At 30.7% G+C, this 24,653-nt stretch overlaps 1 long non-coding RNA gene across 3 annotated transcripts in view; it reads left to right on the top strand.

Moving 5' to 3' along the window:
* The window catches only part of LOC118188837 (uncharacterized), a 32,080-nt gene extending 7,849 nt beyond the window's left edge, over window positions 1–24,231 (top strand). For 2 of the 3 annotated variants that reach the window (XR_004758179.2, XR_004758178.2), the window contains exons 2-3: window positions 18,968–19,214; window positions 23,996–24,231. This is a non-coding gene — a long non-coding RNA (uncharacterized LOC118188837). Of the gene's footprint in view, window positions 1–3,356; window positions 3,483–18,967; window positions 19,215–23,995 lie in introns of those variants that run through there. The other variant, XR_015041915.1, reaches the window with a different exon arrangement.
* The last annotated feature ends 422 nt before the right edge of the window (window positions 24,232–24,653 follow it).

Here is a 24,653-nt window from a genome sequence, read left to right as displayed (position 1 = left end):
TAAACTGTACACCATTAAGATAAATGGGAGAGAACTCCTGGCAACCGCAATAAATAAAAGCAAATTGAACTATCAGATTGCCGCTGCAATTTTATTTTAGATAATACTTTCTGTCAATAAAAAAAGTGAAAATATGTGAGTTCCATTCTCTATATCCAAATACCAAAGGAATATTTCGGTATTATTAGCACTTTTTCTGAAGACGTATACTGCAATATATATTACTCTGAACATCTGTTGTTTAAATATATATAATATTATTGATGTACAACATTTCCTTACGGAATTTATATAGATTAAATTAAACTAAAAAATAGATGAAGTTATTCATGATTAAGTAAATTCCTCAAACTATCTGTTATATTAAATCAAATTATTTGAACTAATTTTGGATTGTAACTAATACTGAGAAAACTAAATCACGGTATTTACTCATGCATTTTTCAGCCTAGATCCTTAGAACAAGGTTTTGAAAAATTTTTAAATATTCATGTAAATCTCTCCGTTTTCAGATCCTTCAGAAAGCGAATTCTTATAAATTTTTATATAAATTCATTCACGTACTGATTTTTATCAACTTACTGATTGATGCTTCAAGGAAACAGGGATATCTAATGCTCTTCATCGTTCTGAAAATCATTGCACGAGCTAAGACGGAATGATGACGACTTGCAAACTATCGCAGAAGAAGTAGTTCCAATAGCTGAACGATTTGAAATTAGGAAGACACTGTAGACAACAATAAGAATGGGCGTGATTTTTTTCATATTATAGGGGAAGTAGAAATGAAAATATCTTATTAGACATTATAAATTAAGACACAATAACACGCTGAATAAATACTAATTCAGAAGTCAAACAATTTTGTAGGTATAACGCTGATTTTTGTTGTTTGACTTCTGAATTAGACATTATAAAGTTGTTATTACTATGTATTTCTATAACAATATAGATTTTTTTTAAATCTGATGTGCACACCACATGACTTCCTTGTACGGAATATTAAATTATACGCATTTTTCCTTGCATCTCATTTAAACTTTATTGGATTGAATTAAATCTACTTCGTCTATAGCGTCTACTTCGTTAAACCACAGTAGAGTAAATGCACTCTTTGAAATTCACTATATTTGTTTACCATAACGACACTCTGTCGCTCGGTTCACTTAACAGCATTATATTTCGTTCATATTATACCTCAGAATGCACAAAGTTTATATAATTTGAAGAATTATCTAATCGTTGCCACATATTCTATTCAAATACTATAATAAATCTAGAACGATGTATAAAAGAAATTAAGCAAAAAAAAGGAAACAGTTTTTCACAGACGATTCAGTATTTCTCATTCAATTAATTCAGTTCTAACTTCTCGACAAAACAAAAATACATAAAAACTCAAAATATCTAAGTCATAAGTAAGTCTTAAACACTTATGTCTTCGAATAAATTCCAGAATGGATTAAGCATGATTTAATTGGCAATAACAGATGAAGGAATTATCTTTCTTGTTACGAAGCTTAGTTTCTCTAGATTGGCAACAAATCTGTTTTTCTGCCAAGTTTCAAATGTAAATAAGCATAGCCGCCATCGCAAAAAAAGTTAGGCTTAGACGCACTTAAACAACTTTTAAACTGTTGATAACTCTAAAAATGTTGCATGAAGATTTACTAAAGACATAAAACCTTTAACCGAAAGATAAAAACAACATCATTTTTAAAGCAAAAAATTCACAATTTACAAACATATAACAGTAAAGAAACTGAGATTACTGAACCGGGTAACAGAGTGGATATATATATAAATATATTTATATACGTTTAGTGCGGCCGATTGAAACCAAAATACGAGGTGCACATCTACATATTATATCAGTCCTGTATACAAAATTTCAGCGTTCTGAGGCTACTCGTTTTTGAGTTAATGCGAGATACGTACGTACGTACAGACGCCACGAACGATTTTTTTCAGAATTCATTTTAAATCAGTTTTATAATTTTTTTTGGGGGGGGAAAGAGTCTTTTATTCAGTCCTTACGTACAGATGTCACGCAAACATACAGCATTTGATAGCAGTGAAAATGGATATTTTCGTTGAAATATGCTGCCTGAAACATTTCGCGATTGCAATACTTCCTTTTTACTTCGCAAAAGGAAGGAAAAAAAGATATTGTGATAGTTACCTGTAGTTTATCTATGAATACTTTTTATTTGTTATGCTCTTACTATAACCGCATCCTTTGAAAATTAAATTATTCTCATTATTTTATCCGCTCGATTTACGACCAATAAAATCGGTAAAATAAGAATGAAAATACTCGCGTAATTGCGGTAATGGAACTCATATTTAGTATTAGTATCCAAATTTTTTCACCTTCTGACGAAACTGAATCAGTTATAAAGTATTTTCTCCCTCCTTTCCGCATTCCTTCGTGGTGTAACTGAAAGCACACTCGACATGCATTCGCGAGGTTCGGAGTTTGAACCTTGGTGAGGGCACTGCACCTTTTTCACGTTCCTGCATCGATATAACCTAATGCCTCGATACACAGTGAGCATTAGAAACACAGCATCCAATTAGCATTTTAGAACATCAGCTAAATCATTTCTTATTACAAATTAGGCAATAAATAAGTAATAATATAAACAAGAATTCCATTATTTATAAGAAATATATCAAGCTTGTAGCAAATCCAAGGTGTTCGCATTCAGTGATCAAGCCATTAGTCTTTGATTTAGTACATCATGAATTTCAAAACACGTATAACTAAACAATTTTACCATTATATTCCTATTTTGTATAATAAAATCAATGAAATTTGGCTATTTTCATTTTGGATATCTTTGTTCGTTACCTAGTGCTTTGGCTATAATCCCCTTTCTCCTTTATAAAAACATTAAGTTTATATTCGACATTCTCATTTGTAAATCTCTGTTTTATTATGTAACAATCAACCAAACTTTGTCAAATTCGTAAACAGTATCTTTTCACAAAATGCATTCCTTTCAGAAAAAGTTATAAAGTTGCTTTAATTTAATACATTTTTAAATAGGTTATCTTACATAAATCTAATATAAAAAACATTTATATCCAGCAAGTGTTTTTCTCTCTCGACCTTGTGTAGCAGCATAAAAATGTGTTTTGACTTTAAAAACTGCACCAAATTTAGGATATCCTTGTTTGTGTTGCTATTCCACGCTTGATTTACATTGGAAGTGTCCCATTGACTTCAGGAAACGATACATAAATTCCAAACAACCATGAAAAATCTCTTCAATAACGCTGGCTGTTAACCTTTCAAGGAATGGCTCAATGAGTTTTGAAGAATCATTAGTGGCCATGAAGCTTGTTGATGGAAACATTTTTCTTCTGCATTTTCTTTCTGCGGTATAAAATTTAAGATTTTTCGCCGCTGATATGTATTTGTACATTTTGAAACGGAGAAGGAACAATCAAAGGTTTTTAGGGTTATGAAGACTCAGGTAAGGTTTATAAAATAATGCAATTTTCTTATGTAAAATCGCTGATTTACTGGCAAAGATACTTTTTTACTGTAAAAATTTATTTTAAAAGATAAATTTTAATTTAATTAAGAAATAAAAGAAGGCTGCTGAAAATGAACTTTTTAATATAATGAAAGTTTTTTATTTTGCATTAAATTTATAAATTAAAGTAATAGTTCAAAAAATATTTTATCAATTTTTAACTTCCTTGTACGAGGTAAAGGGAGTATTGTTATTGCGAGGAAGTATTGTTCTTATTGAGTTTCTGATTTCAGCAGAAATTTGTCCTTTCGCGAATCCGTTTTGACTATTTTCTTGCGTGACATCTGTACGTACTAACAAACTAAAGGACTCCTTAATCCAAAATAGATTGTAAAATTGATTCAGAATAAATTCAAAACGGAGTTTTTCGTGACGTCTGTACGTTGAATGTGTGTACAAGTGTAATTAACTGTTTCCCATAACTAAGAAACGATTAGCTGTAGAGCTTTGAAATTTTATATATAGGACTGTTATAACATCTCGTTGTGCACCTCCCGTTTTTATTTAAAGTTGTTAAATAATTTCGGCTTGCTGCACCCTTTACCCGGCTTACCGAAGTCCTTACCCGATCTCTATTTTCATAATCGTTGGTCTTTGACAGATACTTCCAATTACAGAAGTGTTTTAAATGACGAAAATATTCATGTTTTTGCAAAGTCAAATTAAGAAAATTAATTTTGGGCAAATAACAAAATCTAACTTTTAGTGCGGTCTTCCGGTTCCATACTCATATTTCAAAACGTTTTACACTCGCTATGAAGAAACAAAAATAAAAGTAGTTTGACTCCAAGACAAAAGTTGACCAGGATATTTAATTTCAAAATTTGAAATTTTTTATGTTATTATCAACTTGCATTAAGAGATTGGTTAAGTAAATTAGAATAATTGGAGAAAATAAGTTTGAATGAAGTTCAACTAAAAATATGTATAATTTAACAACAGTGAAAGAAAGTCGTGTGGTGATGGCTGATTTGTATATAAAAACAACCTGTTACATTGGTTACAACATCGGCTTTGGCCAAGAAATAGTATCTGTTAAATATAAAATGTACAAATAATATTATAAGATCTTATGTCGTTTTGTTAATTTAATATTATAAATGCTTGTGCAAGTCGCTTTACGAAGGTTTACTTTACAACATTTCACGTGGAAGAAAGGCCTGCTTGACTAAATGGAATCTAATGAGGATTTTGGCTTTTAGGCAGAAGACAAAAAACTAAAATATAATTTATAGTTTTTTCCACACTCAGTGCTTGCAGGAAATCACTAGTATAAATTTGAAAGTACAAGGGAAAACACTGTAGGACTAAATGATATTTCTGTAAAGATTTGTGTATTAGAAAATCTGTAGTTTAGTATTAGACAAAAAATTTTAGTATATTTCAAGGCTTTCATATAGTCACAGAAACCGATCAACTTCGATCTTTAACATTTAGGTTGGTAGAAAAAGAAGTTACATAATCGTCAGTAGCCTGTCCTTTTTATTCTGAACTCAAGGAAGATATTAACAGACAATTCTTTAAGTCTCAATTTTGAAGCCTAGTCTCCTGCATTCTTACATCAAAATATAATTCAAAATCTAATTTCAGGTATAACGTATAACCGATTGTTAAAGATAATAGCGAAATGCCAAGGAAATGCCTCAAGAGTGGTGTGCTATACAGGGATCACGTGAAGCGATTTATTAAATTTGCCTGCAATTTATGATCCCCTTGTTGTTTTTGTTTTTTTTAAGACAAATACATTTATTCTACGTTAAAGTCAAATGCGTCTGAAGGATTAATACTGAACGCAAGAAAAAATTCACAAATTATCACGGGAAGCTGCTGAACTGCCTCTTGATGTCATTATAAAATAGATTATTGCAACAATGTTTTTATAAAATAGAAACTAAAAGTACTGAAGAACTCAAGAGGAGGACTTAAAACTGAATTTTAGTGCCCATTATCTATAAACATGGGATATGGAAGAAGTAGCATAGCATGTTCATAGCCAATAGAAAACAAAACGATATGAACTAATTAGTTTCATATTAAAATTTGAAACAAAAATAAATGAATTACAGGGTTTTGTTTAAATGGCTGTAACAGGAAAAGTCTACAATGGAATTCGTAATAAGTATAAAGAAATTAGCTAAAGTCATTAGACAGACTGCCTGTTATTGTAGCTGAAGTTAAATGATATTTCAACTCGATGAAAAATATTTCCAAAACAAGATCTTTCTTGAGTGCACAACGTATTTCAAATTTTAAAACGATCCCTTTAACCCGGAAATTTTAAGAGAGTTTAAACCTAAGCTTTATATAAAATCTTTTTAAAAAAATCATTGCACGGCCTTAGAACTTACTTAGAAATCAGCTGACATGAAAGAAGAAAATAATGTGTCACAGCTTCCAAAATAATTCATTATTTTTTATAATTTTTTAGGTATTTTTCAATTTTTTTAATTTAAAGTTTTATTTTTAATTAAAAACTTCTTTGTCATTTATGCTTTCTGTTTTAAGTAAAAATATAAAGCCTTTAATTATAATTTGATATTTTGTTTTTATAAGATAAAATGCAAGCCCTTCATTAAAATTTTCGTTGCTCACTACCAAACAAAAATCATTTTATTTTGAAAATTTGACAAGAAAGCTATTTTTCATTGAATACTGTATTAAGATGAGAAAATAGAAATTTTGTAGATATCTGGAATTATAAAGAACACAGCTTGCCCACATTGGACGTTTTTAGTCTTACTATGTATAATACGTATAATAATTCAATTCAATTTTTATTCAGGAATAATTTATTTGTATACTAATTCAATGTACGTTTATGCACCATGATGCCAAAATTCCGCAAATCACAAAGAAAGCACACCATGTCCTTTAAAAATGTTAGTAAACTTTTAATTATACTTTCTAATAAATTCCATGTTAAAGTAAAACTTAACTAAAGTTTCCATCACATGGAACTATGAAAAATAGAGCATTTACAAGGATGTTTCTAGTCTCCATGTGTATAATATGCATAACAACACAATCTAAGTATCATATAGTATTAATTAAGTATTAATTTACGTATATAATAATCCAATTTAAGTTTATGGTTTATGGTGTCGAGATTCCATAAATGGCAAGGAACCTACTCAACGCTTTTGTAAAAATGTTGGTATACTTCCATTCGTCTTCTTTAATAGCATGCTCAGTTTCAAATCCATAACTTGTCTCCAATGAAGCATGCGCGAGGACTGGAAGACACATTTGCCAAGCTTTCATACTTATTTGAGTGTATTTTGTACACCTAAAATAAAAATAAATGAATAAAAAGAAAATCTGGAAAGATTAATATTTTAAAGTGGCACCGGAGTGTTTTTTTAAGTATTTATACTCTCGCTAAGCTCGCAATTTATCTGCCTACTCTTGGACACACTTCAGCTAACGCAACGTTTTTTGTCTTCTAAATGCTATTATTAAACATCGCTTTCTTCGCTTACACCGCACAAAATTTGATAGCAAAATCTCAAAATTTTTAAAAACAACACATGTTTAGAATTTTCAAACAATATTAAGTATTGCCATATAATTTTTAACTTAAAAGGGTACCTCACATTTGCATCGAATCATTTTTGCTTTCTATTTCACTTTTGAAATAACTAGCCGCTGGCATGATCATACGCCTAAAATAGTTACAATAATATATATATATATATATTGCTTTAAATTAAACTCAATTAGTGTCCTATCACGAATCCATCTGGTAATTAATAAAAGGGATAAAGAAGAGCCGCTGTAAATCGCATATTTTTTTAATAAATAACAGGCAGATTTAACTTAAAAGGAAAATCAAGTATCTTACACTTCGCCAAATGGCACCAAACTGGAGCGTGGAAGCTAAAAATATTTTATATCGACTATTTATATCGGATTGGATTGGTGCAGTCACCAGTGTACCTGTGCCCGAGACACAGTCACTGTCGAATAATTTGTTTTTCACGAGTCATGCGAATTGAAAGAATGTCCATCATGATAGGTCCTGATAAAAAATTTATGTAAAAAATTCAAAATGTATTCAATCATTCTAATTTTCTTTTTTTAATTAAAACATTCCGTTTTTTAAAATGTTGCTTATGTTTAAATGTTGTTGTCATTAGAAAACGGATTTAAAAAAAAGAAAAAAAAGAAAAGAAAAAAGAAAAAAAAAAAAGAAAAGCACAGTCACTCTGCGCAATTCAGTTTTTAAAATACCTTTTTTTTATGTTCAGTTTAGTAATGACTTAGGAATGTATGCTTTATTTATTAAATTTTTTTGCAATTAGACTAAATTAATTGTAATTTTCTAACGTAGAAGATATCTTTAAAATATATGCATATCTTTTACTTTTTTCATGTTTTAAAACTCTTTAACGATCTACACATTTTTCTTTTCCAAATATGCCTTCCTTGTTTACCATGGAAAACTTAATTACCAATTCTTTTGGTTTTAAGCTTCTAATTTGTGCTACTGAAGTGATAATTAAAGTAATTGTTCCTGTTCCAAACGCGTTTCGCATTTCATTCCTTATAGTTTTATGCAATTAATTAGGAAGTCAAAGCAAGTATTTATGAGTAATTAAAAAATACGCAATTATTGTTCCATAATTACATTGCTTAATAAGGTTAAGAGTAACATTTTTTTTTCTCTTAATAAAAACATGCAATATAAAACGTGTTACGGTAAAAAAACACAAAATTTAAATTGTTAAACGCAGCGAATTTAGAACTTCTTAAACAATGTAGATATCATGTTTTGGTATCAAGATAGTTCAACTAAAAGGTCTGTTTATTGTTCCTATTGTTAAATGACAGGGCATCACGTTATTGCTGATGGATAATATACAATACCCGTCACTTATTAAACTCAGTGATCAATAAAATCAGTCGCTTGGTCGAGTCCAAATGTTCAGGCTTCAAAGCTTTGGTCTATGCATTTTCATAGAATAAATTTTAAAAACTTTCATAATATCGTAAATATTTTAATTTTAGCATTACTTTTTCATTGTTATTTAAAATATTAATTAACAGATTAATTATTAGCCCAAAGGGCGTTAGCCCTTGGCTATTAATTTCGCTTTGGCATTTTGCATTGATTCACTATAAACAGCGAATCACTTTTTAAATTGCCACTAAATATTAGAGCCCTGAATTATGTTTAAAGGAATTAAATAATGAAAAATCTCCCTAAATGCATGCATATTTCTCTCATTGTGATGAAACAACGGTACCTAGAGCCATCAAGTTATGAATAAAGTAATCTTATGGTCTTATTAATCTTTATTTTCATCTGGAAGCCCAAATTTGGAATTTGAAATTTGTTTTATAATTGATTTCGTATTTTGTAATACTTTAACGAATTTTTGATTAACAAATTCGGTGATTTCAAAGCGGACAATGGCAACACTGTACGGGGGAAAAACATTTTTATCTCCAACGCGCCGAGACTCAGTATCAGAATTTCTAAAGCTTTGCTTCTTTTAAAATTATTTTGCGATATTGGTGTTGAACTGAATTTTATGGTTTAAGTGCGCAGTACATGATATTTAATAAATAACGGTAACACGCAAAACGTTAAAAGAAACGCGACTTTGGGCGTAATATAAAATCTTTTTAGTCCAAATGGCGTTTGCCCAGAAGTGCTATTAATTTCGTTTTGGCATTTTTCGTTGATTCACTACAAACAACGAATCACTTTTTAAATTGTTACCACCAAATATTAGAGCCCTGTATTATATTAAAAATTGTGATTAAACGACTCACACTGTGATAAAATAAAGGTACCTAGAGCCATCAAATTTTGAATAACGTAGTCTTCCAACGAATAGGGGAATCAGGAAGCCAAAATTTAGAATTTGGAATTTGTTTTATTATCTTTATTTATAAGATTATTATCTTTATTTATAAGATATGTTATAGATAAAACTGTCTACTGTTTATTCTGTAGATTAAAAGCATGACCATACAGTTATATTAAGACACAATAACACGCCGAATAAATACTAATTCAGAAGTCAAACAACACAATCAGCGTTATATTTACAAAACATTCACAGGACAAGTTTCGATGGTTTTTGAAACAAACACATTTTGTTTTCCAAAATAAATATTACAGGCAAACTGAGGGATTAGCCATGAGAAGCCCCCTCAGTCCCATCCTGGCTGATATCTACATGCATTATTATGAATAAAAATTGTTTGAAACTTTAAACTTCCCGGCATGGTTCCGCTACGTAGACAATACTTTTACTCTGTTTGAAGGTAATAAAGTTGATTTAAATAAAGTTCTTTCAACAATGAATTCTATTGATCCTGCTATTCAGTTCACTTTTGAACTTGAGACTTGCAATTCTCTTCCGTTTCTCGACATTCTGGTCACACGTAATACATCCACCTTCAGTACTACGGTTTACCGTAAACCTTCATCGGTTTGCCTTCCACCACAATTTAAATCATGTCATCCGACTAAACAAAAGTTAGCTTCATTTTATTCCTATGTTTTCCGTGTTCTTCAAGTTTGCCCCTCCAAACTAGCCCTTGATGAAGAACTAAGCTATAAAGTTGCACATATTTTGCAGAAATTTAACTTTCGAGTTGTTTATTCTCCCATCAATAAAATTCCGAGTTCCATACTCAAGAACCCCATTCCGGATATGAATTCCTGGGGTATTTATAGGATTCCTTGCCAGTTTGGTTTAATTTACATTAGCCAAACTAAAAGAGCCTTAAAATTTCGCGTCAAGGAACATGAGGCATATGTTAAAAAAAAGGAAACACAGAAGTCTTCTGTTGCTCAACATTGCTGGTCCGAAAACCACACTTTCAATTTTTTTGCTGCCAAAATTATTCAAAAAACATCTCCATTGGAGAACTGGATTTTCTAGAGGCATTTCACATTCAGAAAAATCTTTCTGTCCTAGTTAACGATCCTAATTCCAATTCAAATTTGCCTTCAGCCTTTAAAGAAATTATGTTTTAGTTCTGGTTTCACTAACAGATGGCGCCACTTGCTTATTCTTGTCCAGGCTTTCTTATCTTATTTAATCATTATTTCCTATCTTGCTCATTTGCGGTTTTGCAGCTGAGGATGGTGGTTCGGTAAAACCATCGAAACTAGTCCTGTGAAAATTTTGTAAATATAACGCTGATTTTTGTTGTTTGACTTCTGATTACAGTTATATCTCTTTAAAAAATTTTAGTGACAGTGTAATATAGCAGCTCTGCTTGCTATTCTGTAAACGTTATGAAATAATATGCAGAGTTAAAGAACTTCATAGATTTAAAGAGCTTAATATTTTCTTTTAACCACCTTTTAGACACTTTTAGTTTTCATATTTTATTAGATCAAAAACTGCATACAAAAACTTACGGGCATCATTTTAGGAAATAGTTATTGCTTTTTATTACAAAGTCACAAAAATATACTTGAATAAAATCGTAATACTAACAACAATAAACTTTACTTATTCATTACGAATATAATGAAATGCCAATTCAGAGGTGTTTAGTTGTAGTAGCAACTAAATGGATTCATTACTTTGTGATAATAAGAGATAAAACTGAACTAGCGATTATTTCTATGCAGATTAAACTTTCATTATATTGCAAAAAATGGTTCAGTAATAAAATTTCAAAATATAAGCACATCATAAATTTCCAACCTCTGTTAGAAAGTATAAAAATTCATGAAAGAAAAGATGCATATACATATACTTATCATGTACATATTACATATATATATATATATATATATATATATATATATATATATTTAAGACTGAAAAAGAAACAGAAAAATGTATGCCAACACTTGACGCTGCTTCGGGAAATTTATGCTAAAATATGCTGCTAAATTCTAAAAATTCTAAAAATATGCTGCTATGCTGCTTTCAAAACTTCTGTAATTTTGCCGTTGAAGTGTATATGGCGTTAAGTGCGAAGAAAACATTGCTTAATAATAAAGCTAAGAAGTAAAAAGAAATGAGGTAGCAAGGTGAGTGCAATAGGAGACAGCGCGAGCTTAAGAAACCCTAACAAATACTTTTAGGCTGTCGTTAAAATCTGAAACCTTTCAGACTTTTCTTTCTTCTACACTAAGTGTAAAATTTAAATGTGCGAATCGAACCCTCATGGCGCATGCGTTCTTAAAATTAGAATAAATAAACATGAAATCTGTTCAAAGTAAAGGCTAAATACATGACTCAAAATATTAGCTAGTTTTTAACTTTAACGTAGATAAAAGTTACATCTGTTGAAATATCTGAATTCAAGTACAAGAAAATATTTTATATCTGCTGCATGTAAACTTCTGAAACTGCAGATTAAAAGCCAATTAAATTAAATATATGCTTAGGGGGGGGAAACGATATAATTATGTTTATCTTCAATGGTTTAAGTAAAAACTGTAAAACAGAGTCTCCAAAATTAAATATGCGCTCTATCTTTATTGTTTGGTGTTATGAAAATTTCAATTTACAATCTTCTTTCTTCAAAGTAGCGCTTTTTAAACTCAAAATAGCTATTAAGCCGCGTCAAAAAATTCTATGATTATAAAGAAACTAATTCGATTAGCTTCTATACTGGAATTTTATCCGAAATCCTATTAACATTTGTTCCTCGACATTTGCTTTCCAAGCAAAAAATTTTAACAGTTTTTTTAGTTAGCATTTTTAACTAGTACATATACTTACAGAAAAATATTAATCCTCAACCTGCAAACATACGTAGTATTTGCTAGAATTCTCTCCGTATCACTAAATCATTCATTTTTGTAAGTTATCAGAAATAAAAAGCTTTAATGTTCTCAATTAACTGTAGCATAAGTTTCTAATTTTCCGGCAATAAAATTGTTTTTTTTTTCTTGCCCGTTTTTCTGCAGTTAACATTTGTTTGACCCCGAGTGTGTACTTTATTTTTATCCCATTTTTACTGGACTGATAAAACAAATTAACTCCTTTTCCTTTTTCTGTCTATATCGTTAAATACAATCTTGCTCTACATTTAAAAATAAAACATATTCAAACTTCCTTTTTAAAGTAAAACAGTCGTTAAACCTTTCTAGTCATTAAATGAATAATTTTATCAGCAATTTACATTCTTCACGAAGTGTCGTTTCGTGAAAAAAGAAATTAAAGTCAATGCAAAGGTAAAAGTAAAATAAATCGTTTTCCACTTGCAGGTGCAAAATTCTTTAAGAGGTTCAGTAATTTTCTAACCGTAGTTGAAGAATTATTAAATAATTTTAATGGTATAAAATCTTGAAAAAGGTTCGGTAATTATCTACCTGTGATTTTAGAATTATTAAACAATTTTTAAAGGTGCAAGATCTTTCAAAAGGCCCAGGAATTTTCTAGCAATAGTTGAAGAATTACTAAATAACTTTAAGTGTGCGAAATCTTGCAAAATGATCAGTAATATTCTAACAGTAGTTAGAGAATTATTAGATAATTTGAAAGATGAAAAATCTTGCAACAAGTTCAATATTCTTTTACTAGTTATTACTAAATAGTTTTAAACTATTTGAGACAGCTCAGACGTTTAAAAGAAAACTCTACAATTGATATATATTAGAGAAAAATGCATAAGTAAAATTATTTACTTTAAAATCTTACTTGTATTCGTCGGACGATGAAAATTGTAGGAAGTGAGTCACTTCTTATGTTTACATATGTATGACTACACATATACCGTATTTCCTCCCCAGTTTTCCTCCTATCTTTTTGCCGTTAGATTCTGAAAATTTGAAAAATGTTCTCATATATTTTCCGTTCTTTTTATTTCCTTGTACCAGGTAAAAAGGGAGTATTATAATCGCGAAAAATTTCGAGTATCATACTTCAAAGAAAATATCTATTTTGACCGGTATCGAATGCAGTTTAACGATGCTTTCTTGCGTGACATCTGTACGTAAGGATAGAATAAAGGACTCCTTTTTCCCAAACGAATTATAAAACTGATTTAAAATAGATTCAGAAGAGATTCTTTTCGTGGCGTCTGTACGTACGTATGTACGTATGTACGCCTCGGAGCGTTGAAATTTTATATATAGGACTGCTATAACATGCAGATGTGCGCCTCATCTTGCCTGCCCATCGACCGCACCATAGATATATAAGTATATGTACATATATATCCACTCTGTCACTCGGCTCAGTGAGCTCAGTTTCTTTATTCTTATATGTTTGTAACTTGTGCATTTTTTGCTTTAAAAATGATTGAATTATGTTGTCCTTTTCTTCCGTTAAGGTTTTTATGCCTTTAACCAACCTGCATGCAAAGTACAGCTAAGCCTAATTTTAGTTTACCATAGCAGCCATATTTGTTTAAATTTGAAACTTAGCAGAATAGCAAATCTGTTGCCAATCTAAAGAAATTAAGCTTCGCAACAGCAAACGTAACGTCTTCTTTTATTATTGCGAATTTAATTATGCTTAATCCATTCTGGAATAATCATTTAATTATTTAAGTTATTTAATTATCCGATTTATTGACCCAGCATAGCGTCCACAAAAAATTAAGTCAGTTTCTGCAGCTTCAGTCTCTCTTTGCCGAACGAGAGTAAAATTTCAGTTTTATGCACCGAAAAATCTGCCTTCTTGCCCGCTGGCTGAATTGCTTGTTGTTGCGTAGAAACTCTAATTTTAATTGTAAAGAAAAATTTTATAATTGTTTTAACTGTATGTAGTGTTTTATGTTTTTCTGTATCTTTCAAATTTTAATATAGATATTTTGAGTTTTTATGTATTTTTGCCTTATCGCGAAATGAAAACTGAATTAATTGAATGAGAAATATATCTCTAATGAAATTTGAGGAAATAAGTTTAAATGAAATGCAGGAAGAAACGCGTATAATTTGATATTCCGTACAAGGAAGTCATGTGGTAAACACATCAGATTTTTTATTCATAGTTTTCCCCTCTGAAGGCTAGTTTATTGGTAAAATGTATCCCCTCTTGATTATTTCTATTTTTATTCCGCATATTCAATCTGTATTTGCATTTTTGTATTAGCATTTTATCCGTTTTCTTTCCCCTTTTATTTATTATTTGAAACGCATTTTGTGGAGATTCTTAGTTAAGATACCGAACATGGTTGGTGTTCTCAAACTTAAAAAAAAATCTTCAAATATGTAATTTTACCTTACTTCTATTATTTATGTTCCAGCTCATTGTAGGCTTATCTGTTGCTGATGTGTCTGAATCCCGTCTTTCTTTTGTCTGTTTCGTCCCTCCGATATTCCTCTTGATAACGGCGGTTAAGACTCATTCATGTGAAGCGTATCTGGGGCTATACAAGGGAACTCTGCTCATTTATCCTCAGATATCGACTCAATATCCATCAGATATTGTTATATTAATATTACCATATATTACTATACATTTCAATGTAACTTTTTTGTGAAGAAATAATATTGTAATAATTACCAGTAGTTTATCCATGACTGCTTTTCATTTGTTTCATTGTAACTGCATTCTTCGGAAATTAAATTAGTCGCTTAATTTTTCCTTCTATGCATTCGGACGATAAGATTAGTTTAAAAAAAAGGTTAAATACTCTAGTAGTTACATATATATAAGAAACTTTAACGAAACAGATAGATAAATACGTCAAAAGAGGTGAAAATACTACGTAATAAAGATAGGCGCGGATATATCAATATGAAATCAATATGAAAAAGCTTTTTACCTTAAAACGCTTCCTAGTTATTTTTCCTGTTTCGCAAAAAATGCTGCATTGTTCATTACAGCAGAGTTTGCTTATTATAGAACTGCCCTTTTTTAAAAAAAAATTGCGATTGTTAGCCAATATAGAGTTCGTAAACAAAAAGCGTATGTTTCATCCACTTTATGATCGATCACGTCTTTTATGATCGTAGAAGATGAGTTTGGCTAAATGTTAGGAGTGCTGCTTTTAGCACATAATTTTCTCATCAGACTAGATAATGTTGTTCGGTAAAGAATTCTTGGAAAGTATTTGGTTCTCTGAGTCTATAATTTGTTACGAAACGTCTAATGTTTAATGATTTTATCCTAGCGGTCTATTAATGGAAGCTGAGTTAAAGTCTTTTATCGGTATTGAATGGGTTTCTCACGTAGCAGCGATTCCTTTCATTAATGACAGGGGCAGTTAAAGCGATTAGAGCTTCTGATCAATAGTTGGGCAAACTCTTCCGATAGATTAACAAGTTATTCTGAACTGAGCGAATAACTCAGAATTTCTTGACACCATTTGTGTACAATCAATATCAATTAAAGCTTAACAAAATATATTCTGTGAATAGGCAAATTAATAATCCCTGCTTAGGGTACGTATTCTGATTAGCTATTCATGTTATACGCGATCTGCTGCTTTTTTATTAAATTACTTATTTATTTTTCAGGTGGTATCACTAAAATTGATTGTTGTTTTAATGATTTCATTTTCCCGCTATTTTATCGCACATTCGAATATGAATGCTAATTAATTTTTATTTTATGAAACTATTATTTTTTAATTATAAAAACCATTGAAATTTACACTCTGTTAACTGTTTTTCGCTCCCATCAACAGAGTGATCTGTTTTCGCATAATTACATCAGAAAATTACGCAGACTCGCCATCGAGCAGTGTCGGCATTGCTCACATTAAATATCATACGGATTATTTAACACATTACTGTTATTCTCCCCATTTACACAGCAATAAGTTTTCACTTAGAAAAATCAAAGAATTGCACAAACTCGGCAACGCGCACTGTCTTGCCAATGCGCACATTAAGCATTACATATATTTTATGCGTTATGGTTTTTGCTCCATGCACACAACCATTTGTTTTCGCTTAATAAATCAGAAACTTGCACAAACTCGTCATTGCGCACATTCTGCCATTTTATACCTTAAACATTATATTGATTACATGATATTTTAGAGTTATTACATTAATTCCAGTAATAAAAAAATTTTAAAGTTGCCAGTATAAAATCTTACTAAATAACGAAAAGGTAGTTACTAGGAAACATCATTATCTAATACGGAAATTGGTAAATTTGGAGTGCGCCTTATTCTTCGCATAGCCAGTTTAAATTTCAGTAATGTCACAATTCAGTAACTATACATTCATTAAAAAAAAACTTCAAGAGCTGTCATATTCGATAGTGCGAGCAAAAAGATGATAAATAAATAAAAGCAATAGATCGCCTATTATATGATTATCGGTATTTTGTTATCCGTGTCATGATTATTCGGTCCAAGTTCTTTTCTGGAAGAAGCTTGAATGTTTCTCTCTACTGCGTGGGGCACGTGCACAACTGAAGAACTCAAAATCCTTTCGAGAAGTTTGGTGGTAGAGAAAATAGGTGAGAAACCTTGGATTAGTCCCCTTCCGGTGTAGCTTCCTTTTCTCGGGGCTATAATATCGCTCCTCCGCTGTACGAATCAAAAATTCGTTTTCGATAACCAAACAACTAAATTATCGGTGAGTTCGGCCTTTCCTGCTGAATGCTTTCTTTCTTTATTTTATTTATTAAGTGCTCCGGCATTGGGCACTAGACGGAAAGGGAGAGATGCTCCATGGAGAACTTTTTAAGGCAACCTGGCTCGCATTCACGTTGCACAAGGGAAAATTCATAAGAATGCCCATGCAGCCAGCCAGTTCGCCTGGATTAGAGCACTGAATGGAACTATCTTAAATAAATGGAGTAAAATATTCACCTATTGAAAAATGTGAGAGATATAAATGTAAAACACAGAACGTAATTCTTATGCAACCTTGCACACTCGCAAAAATTTTACATTTGAAGTTATATTTCTACAAAGCAGATAAAGCCAATAGTATCCAGGGATTCGAAAGTTCTGCAGGAGATTTCGTACTAATTCTTTTCAGTATGCAGGGATTATACCGGGATACTGAATACTGAGTATCCACGGTATCCAGGGATCCCTGGATATCCAGGGATTATACCAGGATACTAAATTTTGAGTATCCAGGGTATCCAGGGATTATACTGGATACTCAGTATTCAGTATCCAGGGATTTCTTTTCGTATCCAGGGATACGAAAGTTCTGCAGGAAATTTCGTACTAATCCTTTTTCAGAAAATATTTACCTGGAACATTTTATGAAGTTCACATGAGATAACAATAACTTAAAAATGAAGCACTGTTTAAAAATTATTATAAATGTGTAGACAGAATAGTAAAGGCGTGTTTTTGTTTAATTTCTATGGGCAATTTTAAAAAAATTACAGTTATGCGATTCGAAATTTCAATATTTAAACCGAATTAACATCGTAAGATTTAAATCACATTTTTAACTTTTCTATAAGCACTAAGTTTCTTGAAGCATAAATTTTAAAACCATCATTTTTCTATTTTGTGTATTATTCTCGAATTCATAATTTCTGCTCTAAAACAGAAAGAATTAATAACATTAAAGGAATTTTTATCATTGTATCAATGATTTCATAGGCACAATCACTAACAGCTTTCGGTGATGGAATGACCAAATTACCGATGGTTTCGGCCTAACCATCTGAATGCTTTCTTTTATTTATTATATATTCAGGCATTACAATAATCTCATAGGCACATTAACATCAAAACCACAAACACTTATATACTATTATCTAAAAAATTAACTTTTTATTATTGGATTTTCTGTTTTGAGGTAAGGAGATATAAAAGTGTATTTCCTTTTTTTTACGACAGTTAATTGCAGAAATATTAATACTTATTAATCTGTAGTCGCAACCTGCTTCTTTACAACGTTTGTAATATTTCTGAGGTTGAAAGCAGTCATCTATGACGAAATTCAAAAAGTAACAACACGGTCAAAATTCTCGAAACATTTTATATGTGATAATGCTCGTCGGATAAATTTGAAAATAGATCATTTGTTTTCAATACCTTATTAGTAAAGTCATTGTGTTGAATATATTCTGCTAAGGCCGAAGACCAGTTGGAAGACCAGTTTGATCCAGTTTGGTGTTATATAATATACCGCAAAACAGAGTTCAATTCGAAATTGTGTACTGTCATTCAAGCAAAAAGTATTTAGATTATAGAAGTTAAAAATGTTTTGGTGTAATTGATTGTTTTTAGAATTAAAATTAGGAATTTATTTCTGTAAACTTTTATTATATATATTAGCTATTTTTAAATAATTACAAAAAAGTAGGTATTACATTGATAAATTATTTATATAAATTGATAACAACCAAGTTTTAGAGGACGTAGTGTTAGACTTAGGAAAGGAAAGAAATGAATTGCTTTAAAGTGTTTGCCAAATATTTAATGTAATTTGTGACAATTTTACAACAAACAAAATTATAACATCATTAAGGTCTCCTTTTAATTATATATAACTTATACTGTTTTAAAACTTCCATAAATTTTCTTCAAGTTTGATAAATAAACACTTTCCTTTTCAGATTTGTGCCATTACTTTAATCCTCATATTTGCAGTTTGTGCCAACGCCGATTACATTGTCAACGGCATCGGGGGAGATGAAATCGCAGGGTATATCTTCTCCCCCGTGACGGGACTATCAAAAGTGCACCTCTTCCGAAAATTTCATCAGAAAGCACTTGTTCATCATCCTTTCATTATTCCTCCAGCGTATCGTAAACTTCCTCCAATAGGCGAGAATTATTTTGAAATTGATGATGACGAAGATGGTAATGTTTTATAATTATTGTATGATAATTATTCAATATTGAATGTATTGATTCTACTTGCCCCAGTAGCACGTGTTTTCCTATATAATGTGATGTGGAATTTTTAATGATGTTTTATAAGAAAAAGAATTATGGGTTCCTTGTAAGACAATATATTTGCTCCTGTGTTGAAGATGTTCATCAAGAAAATATTTAAGTGGTCTAAGTATCGCCCTTTGAAGCAAAACTAGTAAATATGTTTTCCTTTACCGTCACAGTAAGGGAACAAATAATAGTTAATATGATTTGTAAATTTTAGGTTGCAGTCGCAATTTTTCTTCCAGATTGAAAGTACAGGGTCTGTTCAGAAAGTAATGAGACCGATTCCATCAAATTCGTTTATTTCAAGCTAACTTTGTATAAACTTAATATTCTTCAAAATAGCCTCCTCCTGCATTAGTGCAACGTTGCCAATAACTCTTCAACCCACTGATGATCTCTTGGAAGTCTTCAACTGGAATGCTTTTCAGAATGCGCGTTAAGTTCTCCAGATTATCAAAAGATCGAACTTGAGAGTTCGATGGATTTTAACTGGATTTTAACTGAACTGGATTTTATTTTAGCTGGATTTTAACCGAGGGGAAAAAATCTGGCGGTGACAGATCTGAGCTGTGTGGTGGATGTGGCAGCGTTGCGACTTTGTGTTTTTCCAGGAAATGAATCACATTAAAGTATGTGATGCAGAATCCAATTGTTTGTGAGCTCCGTGTAGTCGCTCATGATTCGATTCCTCAGTTTTGAAGCACTTCCTTGTAAACCTCTACATCAACTTCCGTCCGGGTAGCACGAACACTTCGTGCACTATTCCCTTGATATCACAAAAGGTAATGAGCATGGATTTCAGTTTTTATTTGCTCACTCTGGAGCGTGTGCCTCTCTGCATTTTGTCTCTTTGTTTCGGTTATTGCTGATAGCCTACCACCCCTAACGCCCGCAAATATCGCCCTTTTGTCCTTCTTCTTGATGCGAAAAATTCACTCTCATTACTTTCTGGACAGGCGTATAATGTAATTCAAAGCCTCGAAAACTCTAAAACAAAATGTTCCCACCTTTATTCATTCTTTGAATCATTTGTGTTAAAGGTACAGTGTTAACTTGCAAGATTCCGAAGTTACAACAACAGTAAATGAAAGGAATACTTTTTTATAGAAGTTACTAAAAATGACTACCGTGTTTTTCAATGAAACACAAATTCACTCAACGGAGTATGGTTCTCACCATGCCGTGCAAACTCTCATTAGGATGCCATAGATGCCTATTCTCGATGTTATTTCATAGATCTTTCAGCTTCTAACATAACAGCAAATTTCTGCTTTCGCATGAGATTGCATGAGATTCTTTTCTTTCCTGGAATTCGCAGGAGCACTTCTTCTAAGAAGTTTATCCTAGAAAAACCACTCCGAATGATTTCCATTGCTAAAATGAATAGTATTTAGAATGAACAGTTCTGAAACTTCTAAGTCACTCTGTGTATTAGATGTGTTTTTATACCTACCAATACGATGCTGTCTAAGCGATATTTCATTAATTTTTAGAGAAATGAGAAGTAGAGTAAACAAGTCAGACATATTAAATAGTATTTATTAAGTACTTAAAAGAATGTTTATTAATTTAGAATTTAAAACTAATAGTTGACAATTCTGCTTGGTATAAGAATACTTAGCTAGCATATTTGGAATTAATTTGTTGTAAAACATAAATTTTATTGTTTTCTCTTATGGAAAATAATCTAAATCTGGGGATTCTGAACTCTCTCTAGCACTGAGCCCTTTTAAGGGAGAATTTCCTTCAAAGAACGCCTTACATTTTTGTCTGCATGCTATCCAGCATATAACATAATCATAATACAAATATTCCCACAAAAATAACAGACTAAAGACATGAAAACAATATTTAGAAAAAATTATTTATTATTTTTGTGTTATTATTATTTTTAATATTACAAGCAAGCTTTCAGACACAAAAATCACAGATTCTTTGCAGAGAAATTCACTTTTAATGAATGTGATGACGGCCTTTGATGTAGTGATGCAAATTTGTTAACATTTGGTATGAAAATGGTTAACTGAAACTTTAAATCACCTCATTCAAAAATATTCGATTTTTTTTCCAAGTAAATTATTGATTTGACTAAAGTCTGTATCTGCTAGGTAAGATGGGGTCAATAATGTTGGTTTGGCAACAATTTTTATTTTGAGATATTTCTTTAAGATAACTTTCTTTTAACTTTTAACTTTCTCTAAACTAAGTGTAACCCGTGTAGTTTGAATAGGACTTATACGCATATGTAAACATCCTCCTTCAATGCAATCAACTTTCTTGGATCATAATATTAATTTTTAACTATGTGTTTTTGCGTTTCTGCCTTTAATTCTTTTTTTTTCCTTAAAACATTTGCATTAAAATTTTTATTTCTTAAAATATATTATTAATATTTAAATATATTGAGCAATTTTTGTGTAGTTTTCCTCTTATATTTGTTTTATATAATTTCTTCCTTCCTTTAATAAAAAGTTAACTACCAACTTTATTAATAATTTTTGGTAATAAGTTTAGATTGAGCTCATGTATTTGCTGGTGCATATTTCGCTATTGACTCCAGTCGACCCCTATAAGTAATTTTTGTGTATTTTTCCTCTTATATTTAATTTATATAATTTCCAAATTTTTGGTAATAAGTTTTCATTGCACTTATCAATTACTGATGCGTATTCAGCTATCGACGCCTATTCGATCCCTTGATCATCATTCACCCTCTTTATGATTTCATTGACCCCCAGGAATCAATACAAATTCCGTTGGGATTTGGTATATTTTCACGGTATACTTACGGTCCAGTTGAGATAATATATAATGAAATTAAAGCCTCAAATGAATGCGAAACATATCTAGAAATGAATGAACGCACTCGTTTATGCATAATAATCAACGTCGTTATGATGATGACATGTTTATCAACCTATAGTTCATTAATGGCTTAACTGTATAATGCTAAAATCTAATGCATGATATTTAATCCTCTTATTACAGAAATTTAATGTATTTTTTGATTCTAAAGGCTTGATGGATACAATTAGTCTTTTAACAATTTACTGACTATTGAATGCACTAAAATTATTTTAATAGAAACTATATGTATCTATTTTTACAACTTCTTCGTTTGTAAGAATTTTATGTTAATTAACCAGTTATTATGATTTGAAACCTTTATTATAACTTCTTCTTTCCGTAATTCGCACCAGAGTGCAAATTTGTTGCTAAGTATTTAAGCCGAAAGTTTGGATGTTTTAGAGTTAGAGCTTTTGACAACCTCGCTTTCAGTTTACGTTCCGCAGTTTTGTTCCGGCTTTAGCCATTTTGCTGCCCGATGTTTAAAGCGCGCCGTTAAATAACTGAGCCAGCTTAAGTAGACCATTTTGTGTAGTCTAATGGTAAATATTCAAATTAAATTAATTAATGTTTAAATTCAAGTATCGTAGTCGCATACTACAATACTTGAGTTTAAATTTCAATTTACGTTATTACAATTGCCCACGAGTGGTGCAGTTTTGTTTCGTAAGCATAAGCGATGCCTTCATTTAAATTTAAATAATTAGTATAAAAACTTGTTTAACCTTCGCAGGACTTTGTCATTTTAGTTCAGACTAGGGAGATTAGAGTTCTTCACCATAGCGAGGTTCTCAAACACTTTTGATATTTAGTTTAACTTGCAAAAATTTTCAACTAATGTTCTTTAAACTTTGCAACTCTTCTATCTTTAGAAAACGGTATTTCTGCAGAAACAATTATAGCAAAATCAAAAATTCACTATAATGCCACTTTCTAACTTCGTAACTGACAAAATGGTTCCTAACTGGACATACCCATGAAATATAATATTTAATTACCTTAAAATTCGCATGCCAAAGAAACACATTTAGTGTTATCGAATTGTGAAGGATATTTTTTCAACTAACTTTAGTTAAAATAACACAAGAAAAAGAACATACCAAAACGTAAATTCCGCCCACCAACCCGGCTCTTGTGTATCTTGATTTTTGAGGGAGATCTGAATTTCAATCAGAGGCGCAAGTAAACTGAGCTGTTGCCTATTATTGTAGAACTGATTCTCAATATATCCAGAAAATTTATTATTATCCTATTATTGTAGAACTGATTCTCAGTATAGCCAGAAAATGTATTATTATTCTGAATTTAATTTATTAATATTTTATTTACTTCTTTACATTCATTTAATTTCTTAATTGGTCATTATTTATCTTTTAGTTACATATTATTTTATTTTTGTTCACTATTTCTTCCAAAAATTCTGGCATTTTTAATTCTAGAATTTAATCCCTGGAATTTTTTTTTTTTTTTTTTTTTTTTTTTTTTTTTTTTTTTTTTGTTAGTCACACATGAATCTTCAGGAATAACAAGTTTTCACCTTCAAACACTCTCATAATTCGCTTTAGTAGGATTATCTTTATAAGGATAATTGATCTTGCGGTATTTTATTGAGACAGTATGAAAAATGCATTTAAATAGCAGTTTAGCAGTTACATTTCCCTAGTAAAGTCATTTTCAACATTTCTTGCTGCTATGAATCCCCTTTAACCACTTAGAGATCATTCCTCTACCTCTTCTTTCCCAAACTGAAAAATACGTACATACATTTATTTAGCTCTAATATTTTTATAAAATAAAAAAAAAAAAAATTAAAAAATCAATTGTAAAAATCAAAGCGCCTTTTTCTCTTTCAGATGGAATTTATTGACCATGTGCTGCCATCTACTGAAACGTAAAAGAACTAAAGAACTTCGCGAATGCCGCCTTTGACAGTTCATTTGCAAAGTTAGATAATTTTTAAAATGAACGGAATGAAATGAGGCTAAAATGAAACTGAACTCTCTGTGTAATTAAGTTATTGTTTAAATCTATTTATTATGTATTTGTTATTTATTTAAATGTATCAATAAAATGTAGCCAAATTAAAATATAGGTGCTTACTTATTTGATTGCATTTACATTTACAGTTCAAATAAATCTAGACTTTTATGGGACTAATTTTTTAGATCCATGTAACAAAAATAAAAAATCTTAAATTTAAAATCTTTTTGTGAATCAAAAGTATATGTTTCATTAGTGATTGAAATTTAAGTAATAAATACAGGGTAGGGTACGAACTGCGCCTATTTTGATCGAAGATTCCCGTCCCCCTCTTTTCTAATCCACGAACTGCGCGACGTTTCTTGTTCCCTATTTCTTTCCCAAGAAGATTGGGTGTTAGTATGAGTTTTCGCCATTTATCGCCATTAATGGAACATTCTATTGAGATTTCAAGCCCTTGTTTTCGTTTATCAATATTGTAAAAATTGTGCATGCAAAACAAATATTAATTTAAAGACTGGCGTTATATCA

The sequence above is a fragment of the Stegodyphus dumicola genome, chromosome 7 (genome assembly GCF_044657685.1).
Source record: "Stegodyphus dumicola isolate Sdum_Otavi_A_Nest chromosome 7, ASM4465768v1".
In the NCBI taxonomy this organism is placed as follows: domain Eukaryota; kingdom Metazoa; phylum Arthropoda; class Arachnida; order Araneae; family Eresidae; genus Stegodyphus; species Stegodyphus dumicola.
Note: the sequence above shows the minus strand (reverse complement) of the source record. Positions and strands in the feature narration are given on the sequence as shown.